At 36.5% G+C, this 10,463-nt stretch overlaps 1 protein-coding gene across 5 annotated transcripts in view; it reads right to left on the minus strand.

Annotated features, from left to right (window-relative positions):
- The window catches only part of LCP1 (lymphocyte cytosolic protein 1), a 78,440-nt gene extending 69,179 nt beyond the window's left edge, over positions 1-9,261 (minus strand). For 2 of the 5 annotated variants that reach the window (XM_017677023.3, XM_017677013.3), the window contains exon 1: positions 9,161-9,261. The gene's annotated coding sequence lies outside the window, so the exon portion shown is untranslated. The remainder of the gene's footprint in view (positions 1-9,160) is intronic. The other 3 variants (XM_037002009.2, XM_073212629.1, XM_073212628.1) reach the window with 3 other exon arrangements.
- Positions 9,262-10,463: the final 1,202 nt, after the last annotated feature.

Genomic DNA, 10,463 nt, shown 5'->3' on the forward strand with positions numbered 1-10,463 from the left:
TGCTCCTTTCACCATGTGAGGAGACAGCAAGACAGCCATCTATAAAACAGGGAACAGGCTCTCACCAGACACCAAATCAGCCAGTGCTTTGCCCTTAGATTTGCCAGCCTCTAGAACTGTGAGAAATCAATGTTTGTTAGTTAGGAACCCAGTCTATGGTATTTTTGTTACAGCAGCCAGAATGGACTAAGACACTGGCTAAATATCCTTTTGGAATTTGTTGAGATTTTCTTTATGGCCAAGTACACATTAACCTTTGCAAAGATTTTTTTTATGTAAAGAAAATGTGTGTTCTCTATTTATTGGATATGGGTTATCTATAGATATCTAACAGATCAAGCTAATTAATCTTTAGTAATCTGCTGTTTGCTTGATGTGTTTTTTAAAACCCCCATTTCATAAGTGGATTTATCCATAATATCTCCTTATAATTCTGTCAATTTTTGTTTCATGTATCTAAAAGTTATGTTGTTAGGTGCAGTCTCAGGTTGGCATATCACCTTGATGAACCATTTCTTTGTATTCTTAAAAAAATGAGTCCATGAGAGCCCACTTTGTCCAATAATTATATATTGCTTGCACAACCTTATGCTGACTTCTTTAGCATGCCAGGCTGTGATTTTCTAGTTTCAGAAAAAGGGTCTCAGTTTTGAGTCTCTCAACTTTTTGCAGTGTTTTGTTTCAGTTTTCTGCCTGCTGCAGAGTAGAGAGCTCATCTCTACTTCCCATGCAGGTGGTGTAATCCCAGTGCCCGGCCCCCACAAAAGCCCATGTTCAAATCAGATCCCCCATAGGAAATGGCCTCTCAGACCAAATCAGATCCCCCATGGGCTTACTTTGGCTTCACTTCAAGCGTACTTCATTGCCATTAAGTTCTTTTTGTTTCCAACACCCAAGATTTCCCTTTCTGTTCATCTCAGCTACATGTTTTATTTGGCATTTCTATGTATTTGGGGTGGATAAGAAGCTGTCCACATCAGCCACATAGTGGCTGGTAACCACACAGACTGAAATTCTTAGCATTGATTTCTAACGAACTAAACAAACTTCACATGCTCAAGTATAAAATAACTTTATGACTGTTCATATATATATATATATATACATATTATATGTACACACATATGTATACATACACACACATATATATATGTTTAAGAAAGGCACGTTTCATTTTAGTATAATTTTAAATACAGTATAATTTAGCAACAAAGAAAGTCACTGTTAAATGCGATTATAATAATAATCATGAGTGTGGCATTTCCTTGAAGCTATTAGGTTCTCAATTATCACTGAGAAAAATAATAGTTGACATTTATTGAGCATTTTCAATACTCTAGGAACTGTGTTAAAGCACTTTGAGCACATTCTTATTAAATTTTTGCAACAACTCTATATAAGACATAACTGTCCCAATTTTACAGATGTGCATATTAAGGTTTACAGGGTTGAGTAACTCGGCCAAAGTCATGCAACAATAAGTGGTGGAGCCAGTACACAAACCATGTCTGTTTGGTTTAGGGTCCAAATACATATCCATCATCTTAAGTGAGCTAGGAAGGCAAACTGGGTGTATTAAGTGTACAAATCTCCAGGAGGAACAATAAACACTACAGTGAAAAATAGCCAAAAGACTAGGATAAGTCATTTATAATAAAACATATTCAGTAATAAACAGAGGAAATGATGCTAAACCTCATTAATAATCAAATGCTAATTAAAATAACATGTTACTTTCTATTTATCAGAGTATCAAAGACTAAGAAATTGATTAATTCCCCAGATCAGTTAGAATGAAGGGAAATAAGCACTCTTACATGCAGCTGGTGGGAGCTTAAATCAGTATTTCAAAAAGACACATAGAGAATATTTTATCAAAAAGCTTAAAAAGTTTATGCCACATGGAAAAAAATTCTCACATTTTTGAGAAGAAAAACAAGATTACAAAATAGCAATGGAACTAAATATTTTTAAATTAATACATATATAGTATACATGTGTATATTTGTATGTACATAAAATGTTTTAAATTATATCTGTATCAAAATATTAACAAGAATTATCTCTATATGAAAGGATTACAGGAAATTTTTCTTCTTTTATTTTTGTTTGCTTTTCTGTATAATTGATTTTTATACAATAAACATTAACTAATTTCATGACCCTAGTTCAGTATTTTTTAACAATATCTAGATAGACTCAAAAAGCAAGGTTCTGAGCCTATAAAATTAAAGGATGGATTGGAAAGAGTAAGGTGGATCTATGAATAGTGTCCCATTGGATATATGCATATATATAAAATATATTATATATACATTATTAATATATTAATAATTAATTTATATCATATATAAATTATTGTAAATTCATATTTATATCATATATAAGTGCACATAATATACATTTCTATATAATTATATATTCTTTATGAGTATATAATTACATATATGATTTATATAAATATCTAATTATATGTAAGTATATACAATATAAATACATTTATATATATAATTAAAATTACATGTATATATATATATATATATATATATATACACACATACAATTCTGTAATATTACACATCAAAACATTTGAGATTAGGAAGAAGCTAGAGAAGACATTTACATTCTACATTTCTATGTTATTTTTTTCCCAAAAAACATTAGTTATTTTGTAATTAAAACCCTCAATTATAAAAATGAAGGTTGGAGGAAGAATTTATTAAAATCTATAAAGCAAACACATGCTTTTATTCATTAAATCACAAAAATACCATGAGTGCTTTCATCCACCAAAGCTTAACAGATACTAGTAATGGCAAATAAAACTACCCAGTCTAGTACATGAAAATCTGAAGATTTATAGATATTCTAACTCCAAGATTGGTGTATGTGGGAAATATCAACATACTCAATCATTATTTAGCTGCATTTAAGGCTAATTGATCAATAATAGTTCATGAATGGGAAACAGTAATAAAGCCAGAGCATGAATATGGGAAGGTGAGGACATGGAGGCTCACAGAGGTAAGACAGCTAAGGCTATACCATCCCAAGTTCCAGCACCATTCCAGAAACTTTTTAGTCTGGATACACAGATGACAACAATCCCAACAATTCTCTGGAATATTTCTTTGGCGAGTCTGTGTGGCGCTATCCTGAAGTTACTCAGTAATGATAATTTTTATGTAAATTTCATGGCCGCACATTTAAGAAATACACCCACTGTTTAAAAACCACCATAAAGGGCAATTCACTGTTTCGAAAGACAGAATCTCGATCTTATCTCTGACTAGAGCTGTGTGACCTCCCCAGTACCAACTTTCCAAGCTTCACCTGACCCCATCAAAAGTCTGTCCTTTCTAGTTCAGAGAGGAGCTATGAGGGGCCTGAAAGAAAGATGTCTGTTAATCTTTGTCCAGATGTTTCTAAAGGGCAGAGGTCATTTGGGGGAGGTCTAGAGGTCAAGCAGGAGATATAGTCCTTGCTTCCATTTCAGCCAGAACTCTTCACCTCTGTGGTTCCTTTATCTTCCAGTCAGAACATGTCAATAAACTCATACGAAAATTTTGACTTTATAATCCACACCTCCACTATAGGAAGCTCTTTAAGCATTCAATGCTCTAATGTTTCTACACCTTATAGGAACACTTTTCTTTAAAAATGAGTTTCCCCTTGAAAATAAGTAGAAATAGGTGAAATGCATGTATTAAGAAACACTCTGGGCCAAGTCTAATCCTCAGGAGTGGGTCTAAAAATCACAGCTGCTCTAATTCATTACAGCTCATCTTATGGCTCAGCTCACAAAGTACAGGATTAGGAAACCTGCTCTTCTGGTTCCTAACTAAATAATTTCTACTAAGCAAATGGTGGCAAGCCAGATTGCTGTACTCATGGTCCACTTTCAGGCATGGTCTATCACTTTATCTCCTTGCTGACCCCATCAGTGCCATCTTCCTTTCATCTTCACTGGGGACATCAAGTGTCTCACAAGTATGTGCCAAGAATAACCCCAGAGTGAGCATGCAGGAAGAGATTCTTTTTCCTCCTCCTCCCAAGGAGAATCAGCTTGGTGAAGTGACACCGCAAGCTGCAAAGTCTCTGGAAGCAATCCTTTTTCATGTTGTGAGTCTGATTTGGGAAGTGGGGTTGCAGAGGAGGGGAACATTCTGGTTTCCCTAACTCCTGATTAAGAAGTGGTAACTAGAGGTATCTCCTTTTGGGTTCGATTCTGGGTGAGTTAGGTGATGGGGTCCTGGGGTTCCTGGGCCTAAGGAAGGTACCCCACCAGCATTGGCATGCAAGGTAACCATGACTCAAGGCAAGGGACCAACCAGTGAGAAGTAGGGGCACAGTCTAAGTCTGATCTTGGTGGTTTGCATGTAAATCTCTTATAGTTACAGAACCTTTTCCTTAAAGCAAGTCTTCAGCAGAGCCAGGCTAATAACTCGAATAGATAAAAGTGTAGCTGCTCTGCTTGGAAACGCAGTTAAGTGAAGAGTAAAGCCCCATGCTCTGTCTTCCCCATGCTCCTGAAGAGAGATGGACCTGTGTCGTCTTCCACTGGAAGGTGTTATGTCACCTGGAATAGCTGGCAGAGGAAATGAAGGAACTGTCCCCATCCCATCAAGGCAGATGACTATGTGGGACAGGGTGAGGAGAAAAGCAATATCCTGGAACTTCGTAATTTCTAACCTGATAAAATATCTGACATCAAAACAGAAGGGGGGATTGAGATTGTTGTCAATCTTGAAGACTGTCAAAAGCATTCTAAGCACACTGTGTGACACTGGAAGAAGTTACAGTTCTATTTGTCCAGCTGTACTGTAAGAAACACAGGTTCTTCATCAACGTGCAGAATATAATGCACACAATCTGTGCTCTTCCCTATCCTTTGCCCTACATACAATTTAGCCTCATACACTTAAGAAAGAAACACATACTCAGTCAGGACTCTGAGCATAAAGCAGAATGATAGAATGGAAGACCAAATTCATTGTGTTTACTGTGTAAGGTCATAAATTGCTATTTGCCCTAGAATGATGAGTATGTCATTACAAAGCATTTCTGTTCACTTACGGTTTTGAATGCTGCAGGTTTTTCCGGAGGACTGGACAGAGGGCATGCAGCTCACACACCTTATGGGGGTGGCACATGTTTCTTGTAAGTTTAAGACTAAATTCCAGCTGGTCCAAAGGACTCAGTAGATAAATCTCTCAAAGTTGTATGTGCACATTAGAAAACACCCAAGAAAGATTATGTGCTTCTGGGATATTTTTCCCTCTAGCCATCTAAAGGAAGGTCACATTACAGCCCCTTTGCCTTTTCCACCTTGTTGGGCTCCCCAGCTGGCCTGGAGGATACTGACAAGTGACTTTTATTATTGGGTCACCAGTTGAAATTCATCATGGGTTCAGTCCAGCTCAGCAATGCCGACAGCGGCTTGAGGACTCAGCTCACGTGAAGGACAAATCAAGGCCTCCTTACTCACATCACTGTACTTGGGCTCTTTTAGGCATGAGCTGTCCCACAGCTCCTCTGCAGCCCAGAGGGGCATAAGGACCAGGGACAGAATGTAGGAACCTACCTGGAGCTTGGCATTTGTTTCACAATGTACCGGGGACACTAGCAAACTAAATGTGATACTTTATAGGTAAATCCTTAACACAGATTATCATTTAAAATCCTCACAACACCCTGATTTAGGTACCACTTTACTCTAATTTTACAGGTGAAGAAACCACAGGGGCTTAAACAGGTTAAGCAGCTGGTCCAAGGGTACACAGCTAACAAGTGGTGCCAGGGTTTGAACCCAGCCAAGCTGAGCTACCCTATGCTGCCTTTGATTGAAATAAGAATTTTCAATTAATGTGATAATTGTAAAGTAAGAGAAAACATAAAATCAACACTTAGAACTGTGTCTTCCACATTCCAACCAACATTCACATTTCATCAATAATCACTGAAATCAATGTTGCTTAGTCACCATTAAGGAAATAAATATTATTTACCTATTTTTTGGTGAAGGCTATAACCACATAATATACACAGATATCTCATATCAGCTGGGCTAAGGAAACAAAACATTTATTCTGAGGATTCCAAGTAGTGTGAATGAATAACATTATTCTGCACAAGCATATGTAATAAATTTTTTATTATGTATAATAAACATGTGTATTTATATATATACACACATAAAAATTTTATGTATAATACATACATGTTTATATATACATGTGTATATAATGACATATGTATTATATATGTATACTTATATACATGTATAACATAAACATAATATGTACAATAAAAAGCATACATAATAAAAAATCAAGAAATTTTTTTACAACCTCAAGTAGTTACAGCTAAATAAAGCCTTTGAAAATGATGTAAATTTCATTTCAATGTCTAAAATTATTAAGCCTCAAAATAATCATAAGTTGTTTCAATAAAGTTCAAAGTTTAGCACCTAGCAAAGCAACTTACGCATAGTAGATTTTCAATAAATCATTCTGGAATGAATGACTGTATTCATAAATATGCTTTTATGCTTTTAAGAAGATAGACATTGCCCTTTCATTATACTTGGGATGTTTTTTAAAATTCTATGATCAGGTTGCATGACATTTTCTTATTAATGATGTTCAAAGCATTCCCTTAGTATGATTTTTTTTTCTAAAGTAATCCTAGGGTCAATCTCTAGTTCAACAAAGGGAAACAAATAATTATCATCCTGAGAGACCAAAAATAACTAAATAACTAGCCAAAATAACTAAAGTAATTAAGAACATAAATGAAGTTTTTGTCTTTGCAGTGAGATATGAGAGGTAAAGAGCAGCTTCTTCAAAGTATCCTTTTTACATTTAAGAAAAAAAACTGTTCTCCACACAGGAGCATGAAGACACAAGAACTAAATGAGTACATTTAAGTCATTGTTAATGGTGAAGAGTAAAGACATTTCCCAGCATACATAATAAAATGGTCAGGTAAATTTAGACCAAGAAAATACCTCTTCCTCAAGAAACAGTTTACTCAATATGTACTCAAGAACAAGTATTTAAAAGACCTTCTAAAAACTAATATGAGCATTAAAAATATGAACTACTCCAGGTACAGCCATAAAGTAGATCTTAGATTAAATCTATACTGACCAAACGGCTTAGTAAACCTCTGTCTTATTTAAAAGGAAAATAAATTAACAAGCAAGAGGAGAGAGGTATATAGAAAATAGTGAAGATTTCTAGAAACAATTTTTCTATACCATTCCAACAAAGCTGTGTCCTTCCACCAACAGCAAACCTGCGAATTCCCCAAGTATTACCCACTCATTAGGAAAATCAATAGCATTACCTGCAGGGTACCTAGCATTGCTTTTGTATAAGGCTTTTATCTCATTTTAGCAACGTGTAAAAAACAACAAACCAGGATGTGTATAACCTTGACACTCACCTCTACCCTGGCCTCCTTAATACAATCTGCTAAGAGTGAAAGTGTTGTGGTTCAATTTCACAAGTTTCATCACATGGTTCTGCCAAATGGCAAAGCTAATGGAACAAATAAACAGGCCGACAGTACTGTACATCAGGTAAAGTTTACCCTTAAAATCAAAGAGGGAGCTATATTAGCTAAAGAGACATGATTTTTTTAAAGTATAAAAGGAAATCAAGGCAGTAATATTTTCAAAAATAATAAAAAATTAGTAAGTTAAATAAAAACTAAAATCCAAATTGAATATGATTTGTGCTAAATCCAGCCTGATTATGTACATAGATGAAGCATGTAATATGTGTTAGAGTAACTGATATATTCAAATATAATACAACAAGCCTGGAATTAATTTTCATAACAACTATCTCATTTGCCTAAATGTTTGGTGCTTAGTAATAGAAGAAAGTAGTAGAAGACAAAATAGTCACTCCTAAGATTACATATTAAATGGTCCTAGGTTCTGCCTGGTGCTTGCTAGAAGAAATCTGCAGGGAATGAAACCTGATGCCTGATTCCACTTGTGACGAAGCATTTTTTTTAAAAAAACTATTGATAAGTGCATTGTTTTGATTTTGACAATGAAATACTGAGCATAAAATTTAAAGGCCAAGCATTGGTCAGTAGGAACCTGACTCAACTTATATATTGTAACATACACGTTTTATGCTTAAAAATAAAAAATTTTCACACTTACAAAACAAACAAATATTACTTGCTCAACAAATATTACTTGAGACAAAACCTAGCAATCAAGTCTGCTCATTGTTATCAGCTTTCATGTCTTTCTGGGAAAGTAATCAATCCATGAAGCAGACAGAGAAAAGTGGTATAAAGTCATGGTCTGGCCGGGCAATCTAATTAGGACACAGTAATTTTACAAAGAAAAAAACCCACGAGCTAATACTCTAAAGGAAAACAAGGTGCATAATGTTTTCCAGAGTCTGATGAAATACTTCTTAACTTTTCCACTTTTTTCATTGACTGTTTTAAAGTATGCGCTTGCTCCTACGGAGAAAAAGGAAGATTTGGTTAAGGAATAAATGATGAGAAACCCCAAAAGCTAGAAAGATTCATACAGAAGTCTCTCATCTTCCAACGCCTTTTACTAAAGTTCCTGCACTTGTACTTAAAATAACAAAACAAGACTGGAAAGAAGCTCCTACTTTACTCGGACTTGGAATTTACAAATCTAATTGAGTTCTCTCCCGCGCTCTTTCTCCCTCATGTCTCCAGAGAAATAGGCAAACACACCCCATATATTGATGACTGTACTTACAGGTTCATCAACACCATGACAGAGGAGAGAAATCACAATACGATAATCAGAACAAATGACTATGAAGGTAAGAAATGGGCTTCTTCTGAAGCCCACTTGGATCCTTAATGCCCCTATTCCTACACAATTCCTCTTCATCTAGTAACTTTACAGGATCAGCAAGACAAAACAGTTTGCATTAAAGGAAGCGAAAGAAAATAATGTTCGCTTTTCGTGCACACTGCAAAATCAGCAACTGGACCTGGCTGCGCCCAAGTGCAGCTTTAAAGAATGCCGGCCCAGACCCTAGATAGCCGAGTCAAACATCGTGTAATAGAGAAAAGTAAATAAATAATAATTGTCATTGTCATTAATAATAAAAATAGTAATAACGATTGTCACCACGGGGTTCCGTACAGCAACTGCACAAGGAGCGGGATCTCCGCCAGCCCCCAGCGCCTGCAGCGTCCTAGACAGGCGCACACCTCGACTGCAAAAAGCGAGCGAGCTCCGAGCGCATCGCGCCGCGGGCAGGGCCGGCCCCGGTAGGCTCTGCGGGCGGTGTGTGGCCCCGCCCATAACCCCGCCCTCCCCTCCCGCGCTTGCGTGGGCCAGGGCGGACCGGTCTGTCCGCTGTTGGTTGCCAAGGGTTTATCGCCTAGGTCTCTGGCCACTGCTTGCCCGGGAATAAGGGTAGCCCAGGTCTTTCTTTCCATGACAGCATCCCGCGGGAAAACCCGCGACCTCATCTGACCTTTACGTCGCTGCCTAAATTCCTAGGAAAAAGAGATAAGAGGAAACGCCGTTTATTTTGAGAAGCAGCTGATTGCTCTAAAGTGTAGGAGTTCAACGCTTCCAAGCGTATCTTCCTATAATACGACAGAGCCGAAGGAAAATTATTGGCATCAAGTGGGACGTACTACCAGGCAGCATACCTGGAGCGCTTGTGTGCACTTACCTTTTGGAGATAAAACGGCCCATTTGTGCTGCTCCAAAACGTTCCCTTCTAGGTTGTCGAGGGGATTAGTGCCAGGCACTTTGATGTTGCCCTGGGAACTAAGCCTGTCTACCTAAAGAGAACATTTGGGTCTGTCTGCTGCCATCATTTCTAAACAGCTCTAATTGTGACCGTGATCCCGGAAAATCTCATATTGAAGGCCATTTTATTTCTGGATTAAAGAGTTATGGCCCAACTATAGTGGTTAGAATTTAAATTAAAGCATTGTTACAGAAAGAAAACTTATTTGTGAATTCTTAGATACTGTGGGTCTTCAGAAGCTATCATGGAGGGATTTACTCATCTTTTTGAACAAAAACTCTTCCCAAACTTATAAAGTAACATATTGGAGGCAAAGAAAAATATGAGTGTCATTTCTGCTCTTCTGAAAAATCAGTATTTACTAGTTGACCTAGCACTGGCAGATTGAACTTTTTGCTAACATGGGAAATTTAAGAATGATCCTGACTGGTAAAAAGTATATGAATTTTAAAATTATGTGTTAGTTATAAACCTGAATTTTATCTAGATTCTTTCCAGAAGTTTTAAAGTATTATTTTCTTAACTTCTTAGTTTTACAGGAATTTTGCTTGGACTCAAAACAGTATTAGCACAGAATAATTTTCATTAAGATGATTTTTCAGCCACAATTCAAACATATTCAAAACCTTTTCAATTCTCACTTAAACAATAGCTGTGAAAAAGTGCTAATTAGTAACTAAA

The sequence above is a fragment of the Manis javanica genome, chromosome 9 (genome assembly GCF_040802235.1).
Source record: "Manis javanica isolate MJ-LG chromosome 9, MJ_LKY, whole genome shotgun sequence".
Lineage (NCBI taxonomy): Eukaryota > Metazoa > Chordata > Mammalia > Pholidota > Manidae > Manis > Manis javanica.